At 39.8% G+C, this 9,637-nt stretch overlaps 1 pseudogene; it reads right to left on the bottom strand.

Moving 5' to 3' along the window:
• Positions 1–638: 638 nt before the first annotated feature.
• LOC129026120 (angiogenic factor with G patch and FHA domains 1-like) lies at positions 639–3,283 on the bottom strand (annotated as a pseudogene).
• Between the last annotated feature and the right edge of the window lie 6,354 nt (positions 3,284–9,637).

Raw genomic sequence — 9,637 nt, forward strand, 5'->3', positions numbered from 1 at the left:
AGCTATGAAACAAACCAAATACAAATGCTGAATGTACAGTATATATCAACATATTCAGATTCTTCACCGAAGAAAACAATAAAAGACGAATTTTCTGTGACATGTCACCTGTTCATTAGTTCTTTAGTATGATTTAGGCTATTCCAAATATAAGAAAATGTATGCCTCACTATTCAGGTTGTCTCAACATTTTTTATCTAGGTCCTGAAGGGCATAAAAAAGAATGTATATTGTCAGATTTATTTTTATACATTTTAGATGTTTCTTTTGCTGTATTTTCTGTGCATACTAGTATGAATATATGGAGACAAGGACAAATGAACATTTAAGTGGTTATATGAATTTTGCTTATATGGCTAATTGCTTATATGGATGTTGTAAATGACAAGATAAAATAGTAAAGTTTGATAAACTTATCTGTGCCCTGTGAACTTTAGTTCACTTACTGTATAATTTAATTCAGTCACTAATAATTAGTTTAAAAAGTGTTTTATAAAAGCTGCAAACCACATTTTATTACACATTTCTGAATCAGGAAGGGGTAAACTGTGACACAGCTTTCTTGTGGCACTGACTTTTTTGGGGAGAAACATTCTGCAATAAAATAAGAATTTCCAAACTCTATAAAAAAGCTTGAGTTTTCTTCTGTGATTAACCTTCACTCCTCAGTCCCTTTTACCCAAGGAATGGTTCCTAGGTCATCTTTTGGAAGTTTAGTTTCTGGAAAGTTTTCAGCAAACCTCTCCTGTGCTTTGTCCCAGTTGTTGTTGTTGTTGTTGTTGTTGTTTTGGAGAAGGTGAGTCTCTTTAATTGAGGACGGTTTGTCTGTCTCCAATCCTGCATGTGTTTGCCAAAGCTGAAGCTGTATTGGAATTTTTATTCTCCCACCATCCCTCCTCAGGCCTTCTCCTGTTTTCAACGCATCTTTTTCAACATCTTCTGACCTTTGTCGCTATCAGTAATTTCAGAACGAACAGATGCAGGAGCATCATCTCTTTGGAAATTTCCTTCACTTCCAATCTGCTCCCTATGTTTTCCAACTCTATCTTTATATTTTTGATTCTCCAGTATCTTATCATTTTTGTAGTCTGTATTCTGTAAACCATATTTTACTCGTATATTTTTAAAATCCTTTTCTTCTTTCCAACTCGTTTCCTTCTTAGTTAATGATGGACCAACAAATGATTCATCTTTCTTATCAAGGAAAACGTGAGCTGTAACCTGCCCTGGTTCACATCCAACACAGCTATTACTGCCAGGGAGAATGTAATAAGATAACACAGTGTCTACAACTTTCACTTTATCTCCATGCTCAGGTTCATAAGGGTCACATTTAGTTTTCAGCTGAAAAATCCATTTTCCGTTAACAATTGTTCCATTTTGACTGCCTGATCCAAAAGGACATAACTTTGTAAGTCATGGTTAAAATAGATTTCTGCATGAAACTTACACCAACTTCAGGGATTCGAAGAGTATGCTCCAAATCATTTTCTCTTCCCATTGTAGCAGGTTTTACAGCAGTAATGATGAAGAATGATCCTGTCTGTAACACAGGTGATCTAACGACAATTACTCTCATATATGAGGGCCACACTTTTTCCTAATCTTCCTCCTCAGTATCTTTTGCAGTTGCATTGCCTTTACTGGTAATGCCTTCATCATAACTACCCTCGGTCTGAGAGTCGTAATTTCACCTTCTTCTGGTTCACTATCAGTCTCTGTGATTTTCTCATCCTTAAAGATGAATTGAGATGTTTTCATTAAGTGGAGATTCCATAGCATTTCCACTAACTGGAACAGTGAATTTTGGGGGATTATTTTTGTGATGAATGCCTATTTTGGCTTTTTTTTTCACATTTGTGAAATTGTTTTTCCCCTTGCAGCTTGTATGTTCAACACTGAAGGCTTCTTGATCCTCTCAATTCAAATCCTTTTCCTCACTTTTTTTTTTTGTAGAAGAGTCTGGATCCTTTCTTTTCACAATTTTTCATTTTTGTTTTGTGCTATAAGTCTGAAAATGTTGCAAATCTACTCGAGAATGAAATCCATAGCGACCACTTCCCACATCACAGTAGTAATAAATTAAATCATAATATATTTCATTCTCAGAATCTTAATAGAAACCAGTGCTGTGGTCAAAATACAGGCCAGTATTTTCATCATAACTTAATCCAGTCTGTGATAAAGCCGCTTCTGCTGCACCTCTCAAACTTCCATCTAATGACGAACCTTCTAAGGACGTATCTTGTGCTGCTAATGCAGATGCTGGCTCCTGTGAATTTGAGGCAAATGACCCTCTTGTCTACATTTAACATTTGGTGTCTTATCAGTACCAGGGTGAGCATCATTTTCTATTTATAACTGGTCGTTAGAATTCAAAGCAAGAGTTTCAATATCCTGATCTTGCTGATTTGACAGTTCAGTCACTCACTTTGTTTGGAAGACTAACATCATTAGAGTAGGTCTGATAATAATAATCTGAGATTGACCAAGGAGCATGGTTCTCTGCGAGTACTTCTACATCAGACTTTTATTATCTCCATTTCTCCCGCAGCGGAGTACGTGACTGAGTTCTTCCAGCTGCGTGCGGAGCTCCTGGCGGTTGCTCGTTTCGCTCTGAGCAGCCGTCCTGTGCGAGGCCATAGCGTCTCCCGTTCCCGCACCTGCCGCCTGCAGCTCAGCGTTCGGGTTCCAGCTTCTCCGCTGGGCCAGCTCGGGCTCGGAGAGGGGAAGGAGCGGCCACAGTGAAGGCGCTGGCGGCGGGTACGGGCCCGAGGCCGTGAGTTCGGGCGCCCGAAGGCTGCGGCCTCGGAGGGGCTGCTCGGGTCCGAAGTGGAGGCCGGCGGAGCCACAGCCACGGGGGCCGCGGGAGGAGCGTCGAAGTCCAGGGGCCAGAAGCGCTCCGGCTGTTCCCGAGTTGAGCTGCAAACAGTGGCCAAGCGTGTTATAAATCGAGTTTCCTTGTGGCTAGATATGACCTGCTGGTTACTCTTATTTTTTTTCTCCATTCGTTGAGCTATGATTGACAAATTGAAAAGTGTGTATTTTTAGGGTGTACAATAGAGTGTTTTGAGATGTCAGTAGTCTTTAAATCACCTCAGTTAAGCTAGTTAGCATATCTATCCCCTCACATAGTTAATACGTTTCTGTGTGTGTGGTGAGGGCACCTGAGATCTACTCTCGTAGCAAATTTCAAGTACACAGTGTTGTTAACTATAGTCACTATTCTGTACATTAGGTCCCAGCAGTTACTCACCTTGTAACAGAAGGTGCCCCCTTCCATGGAAATCTCCCCACTTTCCCCACTTCCTAGCCCATGGGAACCACCGTTCTACTGTTTCCATGGCTTTTTATTCTTTTATTTTTATTTACTTTTTTAGATTTTACATACAAACGAGATCATGCAGTAGTTGTCCTGTATTCGGCTTATTTCACTTAGCATAATATCTTCAAGATTTATCAATATTGTAGTAGATGAAAGAGTTTCATTTTTATTAAAGCTGAAATTATGTATCAGTTTATTTATCTGTATCAGAGGAATGCAGATACCCTTGATGATCCTGATTTTATGTCCTTTGGCTATATACTCCAAATTGGGATTAATGGTAGTTCTAGTTTAAAAATTTTAAGGAACCTCCATACTGTTTTTCATAATAGCTGCACCAATTGACATCCTCAGCAACAGTGGACAAGTGTTCTCTTTTTCTACACCCTAACACTTTTTATCTTTTGACTGTTTGATAATAGGCATCCAAACACCATGATAAGGTGATACCTCATTGTGATTTTGATTTTAATTACTCTGATAATTAGTGATGTTGAGCATTTTTTATATACCTGCTGGCCATTTGTATATCTTTGGAAAAATTGCTATTTATATATTTTGCCCAATTATTAATCAAGAAATTGCTTTTAATTCTGCTGTGGGTTCTTTTTTTGTATTGATTAGTATGACATATATTTTAGATAGTAACATATTATCCTATATATGGTTTACAAATATTTTCTCCCATTTCCTATAATGCCTTTATATTTTGTTGATTGTTTCCTTTACTGTGCAGAAAATTTTTACTTTGACATAGTTCCACTTGTTCATTTTTGCTTTTGTTGACTGTGTTCTTGGTGTCATATCCAAAACATCATTGCCGTGACCAGTGTCAAGGAGGTTTTTCTCCATTTTTTTTTAGAGGATTCATGATTTCAGTTCTTATGTTTAAGTCTTTATTTCATTTCAAATTCATTTTGTGATGATATGAGAGAAACGTTCACTTTTTTCTGTGCATATCTAGTTTTTCCTACACCACTCCTTGATGTGTTTATCCTTTCTCCATTCTGTGGGATTGGTTGACTGTATATCCGTGAGTTTATTTCTGGGTCCTCTATTCTGTTCTATTGGTTTTTATGTAGGTACTATACTATATTGATGACTACAGCTTTGTAATATAGTTTGAAATCAGGAAGTGTGAGGCTTTCAGCCTTTTTGTTCTTCTCAGCATTTGGCTATTTGAGGTCTTTTGTGGTTCCATACTAATTTTAAAATTGTTGTTCTACATTTTAATAAAATGGCATTAAAATTTTGATAGAAATTTAACTCTGTAGATCACTTTGTGTAGTATGGATATTTTAACATTATTAATTTTTAGAATCCATGAACACATATTTCTCATTTTGTATTCTTCATTTTCTTTCCTCAACATTTTATAGTTTTCAGTATGCAGATCTTCCATATTCTTTGTTAACTCATTCCTAAGTATTTCATTCTACTTGATAATATTGTAAATGGAACTATCTTTATTCCTGTTTCAGATATTTTGCTGTTACTGTAAAAAAATGCAACTGATGTTCATATGTTAATATTGTATCCTGAGAATTTACTGACTTGGTTAGTTATAACAGGTTTTTTTTTTTTTTTTTCCTGGTAAAATGGTGGTTATTCTGAATTCTGGTTAAACTTTAAATTGATAATTGCTATTATCATTTCACAATTATTTAAAATATGACCAGATGGATTCCTGCTTTCATGAATTCAATGGAATTCAAACCTTCCCATTTAAAATAATTTTGTCTGGTTGACCTAGACCCCGGGGATTGAGGGCACCCCGTGGGAGCCCAGAGGTTCGCTTGGGGGTGGGAGGGAGAAGCCATCAGAGAGGGGGCTGAGCTGGGGAAGCAGAGAGGGGCTCCGGGGACAGCCGGGAGGAGAGAGGGTTGTGTCGGAGACCCAGTGGGGAGAGAGAATGGGCCAGAAAAGGAGGAAGGGTGATAGTGGGCAACAGGACGGCTTCCCGGCGCGGCAGAGAACTTTGCTGAAACTGCGGGCCCCGGGGAACAGCGCGGGCAGAGTGGGAGGGAGTGGAGAGGAGCCGGCACACCCCAAGGTCAGTGTGGAGAAAGGGACATTTCCCGGTTCCTTCGCCTCTGCCCAGCGTTCTGCGGGCATGGCCCCCCCAGGGGCAGGGCAGGGGAGGAGGTGGCTCCCGGCGGGCTCGGAGAACTAAGGGGCGCACACCCGCTTCGCAGGGCCGGGGTGACAGGGGAAGCCTGAGACGGTTGCGGATCTCGCTGGCCCCGTGGGTGGGCGCGGGGGGCGCGCGGGGTGCCGAGCACAGGCGGCCAGCGCCGGGGCCTGCAGGTGGCCTTGGAGGAATCTGCTGCAAGCACCCGCCCATGCAGCGGGCCTTCCGGGAGACCAGTGTGGACAGCACCCTGGACACGCCCTTCCCAGCTGGAACATTTGTGAGGCTGGAATTTAAGCTCCGGCAGACAGAGAAGCGGCGGGAGGAAGGACTGGAAGAAACCCAAGTGCAAAGACCTGCCCGAGAGGAGGAAGCAGAAATGCCTGACCTGCGTCAAACTGGACTGTGAGGATAGGGTTCTGGGCACGATGGTTCGCTGCCCTCCAGAGACGCAGACTCGGCGGGAGCCTGAGGAGCACCGGGAGGCCCGGTGCAGCCGGGCGGAGCGGGCGGTGAGGACCCCACAGCTGCTGGTTCCCCGCACAGTTCGCCTTCTCCGAGGCCCGGCCCCCAGCGGAGCTCAGCACTGAATCGCATGGCGCCCCCTGGAGCCCTGGCGGGGGTAACCAGTGGAAGACCCACCTCCCAGGGAAAGGACCCCACTGTATCCCCAGATAATAAAACTGTTCTCTCCCCCCAAAAAATAAATAAATAATTTTGTCTGGTCTTTGAAAATGTGTGTCCTCCGTGTACTGGTCAAAATACTGCCAATTTATCTATATGCCTAATTAGTCAAACTTTTTAATGAAGTTATTTAACATTCTTTTTTATTATGAAACAAAACAGTAAATTTGTTAATGGTTTTAATATCATCTAATATGATAGAAAATATGTCAATTTGTCATTGCCAATGAATCTTTGTGTTATTTATTTTACCCTATTACATATTCTGTCCATAAAGGTCTAAGTGGCTTAGAATCTTGCCTAACATATTGTATGTGCTAAGTACTAACTACTCTAATTCATCAAATTATCTTTCTATACCATTCTCAAAATACAATATTATTTTTTATTTATTTTTGTTAAAATTTTTTTGCCTAATCTAATTATTTATGAAAATTATGAAGTCTATTCAGTTTGTCCTCTTGATAAAAGCCAAAGTTTTTTTTTTCTCTCTTTTTTTTTTTTTTGAGACGGAGTCTCCCTCCATTCCCCAGGCTGGAGTGCAGTGATACAATCTCGGCTCACCACAACCTCCGCTTCCCGGGTTCAGGTGATTCTCCTGCCTCAGCCTCCTGAGTAGCTGGGACTACAGGCGTGCTCCACCATGCCCGGCTAATTTTTGTATTTTTAGTAGAGACGGGGTTTCACCATATTGGCCAGGCTGGTCTTGAACTCCTGACCACGTGATCTGCCCGCCTCAGCCTCCCAAAGTGCTGGGATTATAGGCTTGAGCCACCGCGCCAGGCCTTTTTTTTTTTTAAATCTCTTTATCAATACGTTAGAGAGTACAAATGCAGCTCCCTTACAGAAGCATGTTGCATAGGGATGAAGTATGGGCTTTTGGTGTGACAATCATCTGAATGTTGTTTATTGTCCCAATTAGTTATTTTCTCATTCCTAAACCCTCTCCAACCTCCTATCTTTCTGAGTCTCCAGTGTCTATTTTTCTAGTCTCTATATCCAAGTGTGTGCATAATTGAGTTCCCCTTGCAAGTGAGAAAATACAGAATTTGATTTTCTATTTCTGAGTTTTTTCACTTACAATAATGGCCTCTGGTTTTATTCATGTTGTTGCAAAAGACATGATTTTCTTCTTCTTCATGGCTGAGTAGCATTCCATGGTATACTTGTATAGCACATTTTCTTTATTCGATCATTGATTGATAAATTTAAATTGATTTCATGTATTGGCTATTGTGAATAGTGCTGTGATAAACATGTGAGCATGGGTATTTTCTTTATGTAACAAATTATTTTTCTTTGGGTAGATACCAAGTAGTGGGAATGCTGAATCAAATGGAAGTTCTGTTTTTAGTCTATATGGAAATCTCCATACTGTTTTCCGTAGAGGCTGTAGAAAGTTACTGTCCCACAAACAATGTATAAGTGTTCTCTTTTCTCTATATCCTTGCTGATAGCTCATTTTTCTGCTTTTTAGTAATAGCCTTTCTGCATGGTGTAAGTTGGAATTTCATTGTGGTTTTTAATTGGCATTTCTCTGATCATTGACAACATTGAGCATCTTTTACATGCTTGTTGACCATTGACCATCAGTGTCTTTTTTTTAATGTTCATATTCTTTGCTTGCTTTTTAATGAGGTTACTTGTTTTATTTTTGTTGAGCTGTTTGAGTTCCTTGTATATTCTGGACATTAGATCTTTGTCACATGCAAAACTTGTAAATGTTTATCTCATTCCATGGGTTTTCTGTTCACTGTGTTAATTAAAAAGCTCATTTTCAGGAGCTTTTTAGTTTGAGTTTCTTTTGTCTATTTTTGTTATTGTTACATCTGCTTTTGAGATCTTAGTCATAAATTCTTTGTCCAAGTCAATGTCTAGAAGAGTTTATCCTAGAGTTTCTTCCAGCATTTTTATAGTTTCAGGTCTTACATTTTAGTCTTTTAATCCATACTGAGTGATTTTTGTAAACGGTGGAACATAGGGGTCCCATTCCATACTTCTGCATACAGCGATATAATTTTTCCAGCACAATTTGTTGAATAGGATGTCATTTCTCCAGTGTATGTTTTTGTTGACTTTGTAAAAGATCAGTTGTTTGTAGGTATGTGGCTTTATTTCTAGGTTCTCTATTCTGTACCATTGATCTATGTGTCAATTTATATCAGTACCATGCTGTTTTGGTTACTACAGCCTTCTAGCATAATTTTAAGTCAGATAATGTAATATCTCCAGCTTTATTCTCTTTGCTTAGATTTGCTTTGGCTATTCAGGCTCTTTTTGTGGTTCCATGTGAATTTTAGTGTTTTTTTTCTAATCTTATAAAAAATAACATTGGCATTTTTGTAGGAATTGCATTTAATATGTAGATTGCTTTGGGCAGTAGAGTCATTTTAATGATCATAATTCTTCCAATCCATGAGCATGGGATGTTTTTCTCATTTGTGTCATGTACAATTTCTTTCATCAGTGTTTTGTAGTTTTCCTTGTAGGGATGGTTCATCTCTTTGACTATTTGTATTTCTAAGCATTTTATCTTTTTTGTAGCTATTTTAAAAGGAAGTGACTTTTTAATTCAGTTCTCAGCTTGATCATCATTAGTGTATAAGAATGCTACCAATTTTTGTACATTGATTTTTGCATGCTGAAACATTATTAAATTTATTTATCAAATCTAAGAGCTTTTTTGGTGGTCTTTAGAATTTTTGTATTTATGATATTATATAATTATCAAAGAGGGACAATTTGACTTTCCAATTACAACCACATAGATGCTCCCACCAAGACCGAGAGACAGAGTCTCTAGGGAGGGCACAGGTGATGGTATTTCTTTAAGCTGGCCATATGATTATGGCTGGAAGCATGGGCTGAGAGCCACTTAGCTAAGCATTGCCTCTCAAGTTTTTCTTTCTTTTCTTTTCTTTCGACAGAGTTTTCACTCATTGTCCAGGCAGGAGTGCAGTGGCACTATCTTGGCCCATGGCAACCTCCAACTCCCAGGTTCGAGTGATTCTGCAGTCTCAGCCACCCGAGTAGCTAGGATTACAGGAACCAACCACCACACCTGGCTAATTTTTGTATGTTTTAGTAGAGACATGGTTTGGCCATGTTGCCCAGGCTGGTCTTGAACTCCTGACCTCAGATGATCTGCCCACTTCAGCCTCCCATAGTGTTGGGATTATAGGCGTGAGTCACCTTGCCCGACTCTCAAGTTTCAATGTGCCTATGAATTATTTCTGATTCCAGGCTCTCTCTTAGTGATGTGATTCTGCAGGTTTGGAAGGGATCCATGAATTGGCTTCTTTAAAAATTCTCCTCTTAATGCTGATGTTTCTTCCACTACATCCAATATAGTAGCACTCAGCTAGAGAAAGTAGGCGCAGCACAGAGCTCCTGACACCCAACACTGTTACCACAACACAAATACTTTTGGCCCAAAGTGGAAGCCACCAATCACCATTTTCAAACATGTCATTTTCCACTGGCTCTTTATAGTTTAG

Source organism: Pongo pygmaeus, chromosome 16, assembly GCF_028885625.2.
Source record: "Pongo pygmaeus isolate AG05252 chromosome 16, NHGRI_mPonPyg2-v2.0_pri, whole genome shotgun sequence".
NCBI lineage: Eukaryota > Metazoa > Chordata > Mammalia > Primates > Hominidae > Pongo > Pongo pygmaeus.